The following is a 5,175-nucleotide window of genomic DNA, read 5'->3' as shown; positions in this document are numbered from 1 at the left end:
ACAGCATTAGCTCCTGCTAGTGAGTACTTGCTCACTACTGAATTCATTATTGCTCTCCTCATCTCCTTTGACACTAATCACACTCAGAGCTTGAGGTACCTAGTGATGATCTGTTCTGGTCCTGAGTTTCACCTCTTCCTATCCTATCTCTCAGCATTAGATCAGGGCCCTGGACTTCTGCTCCCTACTCCTGGATTTCAGTCTGTTACCCTGTCTGCTGCCCCAGTTATTTATGGACAGATTTCTTGGATACCTCTCTTCTTACCTAGAATTCTAAGGACTGTCTTCCACAAACTCTGTTTTAGTCTCCTGCCTAGCTATTGGTATCCTGATTTTGCATTGTGGTTCTCAAATATTTCCTCAATTGGGACGGAGAGTTCTGTGCTTCTTGGATCCATCTGTGTTCAGCTGGCTGCACCTCCAAATTCAGCTTCCATTGGAGTGAGAGTTTCCCAGCACTTGTCTCCTGCCATTGGTTGGGTTTTAGATTTATCATTTGTCCTGTTGGCCTACATTACTGAGTGGAATCAAGAAGTCTATTCCCCAAGTCCTGAGTTAACATGAGAAGAAGGAAGATGGTAAAGAGAATTCTTGAGATAGTTAAGTACAGCAAAGGTAATAATCACCATTCTTTTACTTTTGGAGTTCCAAGATACATTCACAGAAGTGCAGCTGAATTACTGTTTATGGTTAGTGTAATTCTTAGGAAAATGTTCCACAGATATGGTCACATAGCAGATTGCCCTTTCAGAATAGGGTAGACTTATTCCTGGACAGAATTTGGCACATATAGTTGAGTATGCATCATGGCATACTAAAATATGAACACTGATGACCCTTGAAATTTTTATCAGAACACAGCAAAAATTAATTCTACTTTCATAATTTATCTTTCTCCTTCTCACACAGGATATTAAAATGCCAATTTCTGCTTTTTGAAGTGCTTTTAGCCAAATTCTTGGAAAATGTTCTGTGGGTTCAGTCTTTTCCGTTAAGACTCATTGTTCTCATTTCCAAAGATTATTCTTACTTATTAAGCATTTATTTCCATCAGATTTCAAAAAACATTTTTAAAGCGCTTGAGTATTTTATCAAGATGTGCCAAGATCCCATCCTTTTCCTCTGCTTGCTTAATCAAAATCTTCTTTTAATCAGTACTCTGATTTTCACCTTCACAAATCTCTTAATGACAATGAACTCTGCCCTCCTTAGAAGTCACATACCCTTAACACCCCCAAGCAACATTTTCTCACTAGAGAATCTGCTTGAAACCAAAGTAAAGCTTTTAAAGATGTGTATCATTTGGTTTTCTTAAGCTGTTCCTCCTACGTGGTAGAATTTCTTTTTAATATCTGGGGACCAACTTGGGTTATAGGAAGAGAGGTGAGATTCACTTCTATGCTTCCCATTTCTCCAGCCTTAGCCACTGAAACCTGGGTTTTAATAGAATCATGGATATATCTAGTATTGGGGATGGAAGGGACCTTTAAGGTCGTCTATTCCAACTATGCGTATAACTTTTCATTATTCAGACAATTAGGAATTCAGTGACAAGGACATTGAAAAGAAGCATAACTCTATCCCTTCTCTAAATTCATACAAGTAATGAATTTAGTGAGATGCATTCTTAGGTCCCTAGAAACTATGTCTATAGCAACCAGGAGAATAAGTATATAAACTCACCTGAATATTAGAGGGAAAACTTTATATGCTTACTTTTGATCAAATAATGCTTTATTTTTCTTTTCTGACCAGAATAATGTGCAGCCAGTGGAGAAAGTACTACAAATAGTAGGTATACTAAATTTTCATTGAGTTTAGTGTTTTTATAGTCCACTAATAAGATATTTGCTATGATCTCTCCCTATTTAACTTTTTCTCTGAGATAAGTTGTCATCTGTCTGTAGCTCACACCATATTTTTAGCATCTTAGCATTTTAAATTATCATCATGTTTTGTTAAAACACATCCTTTAAAGAACAGAATTATTCTAGGACTGCTTAATTTGAGGCTTTTTACCCCTGACATTATGCTACCAGAATATGGCAAATGTAATTAATCTGTCAAAACACAAAAGTTGTGAGTTTATTGTGGATCATTATTCATTTGAAAAAATAGAAAAGAATTAACATTTATTATGTGTCATAAAGCACATTAATGGCATTTTCCAAAGTTTAATGGGTAAAAGTTAGATATGTATAATCCATGTGTGTTCTTTGTGCTAGATTTTTAACAGATAAATGTTAAAACAGAGGACACCTTGATATATATTCTCTTTTCATAAAAATGTGGCTTAAAGCAGAACTATGGTCCCCAAAGGAAAGCACATGCTGAGTGATCATTTCAAATCTGCCTCGGCTAGTTTAGTCTATGGCTATGTCTATAAAACATAAACTAAAGAGTCAGAGTCACTGAATATCTGCCAAATTGATTAGCCATTGGGTGGGCAGAAGAGAGAAAAAAGACATCTTAATTAGTTAGGTTGTTTGATTTTCGCCTCTGGACAATATGGTGCTAGATCAACCAATCTGGTGCTTTACATTACCATTTTGATTCTGCTTCACTAAGACAAGCATTGAGTTAACTGTTTTTCTTTGGCTTTATGCTTCTTTGAATGGGTTGTTGACCAGTAGATCTGTAGAACAACACCATATCTATTTTAATTTATTTTTTGAGTTGAAACTTAATTGATTATACATACCTAAATGCCTCAGCACCTGTGTAGTCTATGGTTGGTGGGCACTAGTATGGAAGTTTCCTTTTGGTTCCTTGCAATTTGTTTTTAGGATGTAATTGCTCCCTCTGAGAGATCAGAAGAGGCAAAATATAGATCAAAATTCCCATCCAGTTCTCATTCGGACATATAGAACCCTCTTATGGCTGATTAGCAATTTATAATTTATTTGCTTTTTATTCATTCATTCATTTATCAGTCATTTATTCAGCATCCCATATGTAATAGACATGAAGGGATATTAAGATGAATAATAGTCACTACTCTTCCTCAGAGGTGCTGTGCTTCTGTTGTGGTTTTAATAAATATCCAATAAGGTAGATTTAGAATATGGGGGAGAAAGAACTTCTCCAACTATACTAAAGTTCTCCATGACTTTGATGTCATGCTTCAGCTTGGCACTACTGACTCTTTAATCTATTTTATGCCTATAAGGAAACAGTGCAGGTGGAAGAGAAAAGCCTTGAAGGATAGATAGTTGTGCTTCTGATTAGCATGTACTTGTGATTTCATAACAAAGGGCATGATTCAAATGAGTAGTTTAAATATAATACATGTCACAGGGTTAAAGGACTCATGCCTTTTGTTTAAATTTCACTGCAGTATCCTGATATGTCTTATTCACACCTATTGTTAAAAGTAGATATGGGCTCGGATATTGGCTCTAAAAAAGCAACCAGACAGATATGTTGAATTACACTGAGTCTAACCTGCCTACTTTCTCTGATTTGAACCTATCAGCTTTATTTTAAAACATATTTCACATTATCTGCAGGTAGAAATTGCTACTAGATAGGCACAGGAAGGGAAAACCTTTCCACCATCGTATTCCACTTCTTAAGGAAAGAATTAGGATAAGGGCAAATGATAGGGGAACTCTAAAGTGAGAAAGAACCAAAATGACAAATGCAAATTTCTCTCTAAATGTGACAAGGAGAATGTTGGTAAAAAGGGTAATTTGGTAGCAGTTAAATTGTTGAGTCAAAAGTGCAAAACCTTTTATGGACAGAAATCATCTAGACTAATCTATTTTGTCAGCACAGAGGGAAAACAGCAGTTCAAATGTATTTTACAGAAAGGCTATAAATGTTTATCCTTATCTAAAAAGGAGAACACATACATCTGTTTGTTTAAGACTTGACTTACTTATATTTTCTGTGTTTGCTGTGATATTTGTCTTTTGATTTTGTGCCTAAATATTTCAAAGTTCCCTTAATTATTTGCCCTAGGAAATATGTTGACATCCTGTTATATAAAATAGTAGCATTTATCCTAGAAAATTAGAGAAGAAACTGTGAATACATTTGCTTGGGTATGGACTAAAATACATCTACATCTAAAATACCTCTAAAATAATAAAAAGCATATATATTGGCATTCATTAATAAGAACATATTGCTCAACTTCCAAGGATAATTATGTTTTATGCACACAAATACATTCAATGCAGATGTCAAACTGCCTGTTCAGTAATTAGTGTTACCTGCAGCTTGAGTAAAACTCAAAATTGATATGCCAACTGCATTCAGTAATACAACACATCACAAGGAATATATATATGCTAAAACTGAGGAATTTATACTTCATGCTCACCGATTTATCAGTTAAAATATGGACATTTAAAATTTGTTCATGGTAATTTGGTGCATTTTTTGGACAATGAAATTAACTATTCAAATGCTTCTAAATAATTTAGAGTTATTTTTAAATTGGGCCATGTCTTGCACCACAAAATGATAATGTTCTTGTTTATCATTCTGCCAAAGTCACACTGTGGTAGAGTGAATCAGTTCTTTAGTTATGAATACTGCAGCACACTAAACCCTGCTTTTCTCTGTATTTAAAGAACCAGTCTGTTGAATAGATGGATAAGGATATGGTTCTCGTAATTTAGAATATATCATTTATGTGGTCAAGATTCTCCAGTTGGCTGTTTACTCAAACCACAAACACTACAAGGAAGCTCAGGGTAGAAATCTACTGTGCAATTTGTGATTTCACATTTGTTTCTGCTTGCAGTCAAAAACACAATATCACTCAGAGATAGTCTGTTGTAAGCTTAATCATCATATTTTCAAGAGTTTTTATTTTTAGAACTAACAATGCAAAGATGATAGTTCCACTAGGACTTAAAACTAAGGACTTGTCTAATCAGAGACAATCATTCTGATAAAAGGAGAAAAAAATTCCAAATGTATCCACATAGTCAGTGTTTGATATCATTATATAAAACAAAATAATAATAATACCATCTGTTTCATCATATCTTATTTCATTTAAACCATACAAAACAAAACCCCCCTAGGGACAAAAATTATTTTTTTTTTCCATTTTACATATGAGGAAATTGAGGCTCAATGAGAGGGTTCAAGTCCATCCGTATTGTTGGGCCATGTTGCGGCGCAATCAAATCATAAGGCGCCTGCCTAAGTATGGTTCCT

The sequence above is a fragment of the Galeopterus variegatus genome, unplaced genomic scaffold (genome assembly GCF_000696425.1).
Source record: "Galeopterus variegatus unplaced genomic scaffold, G_variegatus-3.0.2 Scaffold1991, whole genome shotgun sequence".
Taxonomy (NCBI): Eukaryota; Metazoa; Chordata; class Mammalia; order Dermoptera; family Cynocephalidae; genus Galeopterus; species Galeopterus variegatus.
Note: the sequence above shows the minus strand (reverse complement) of the source record.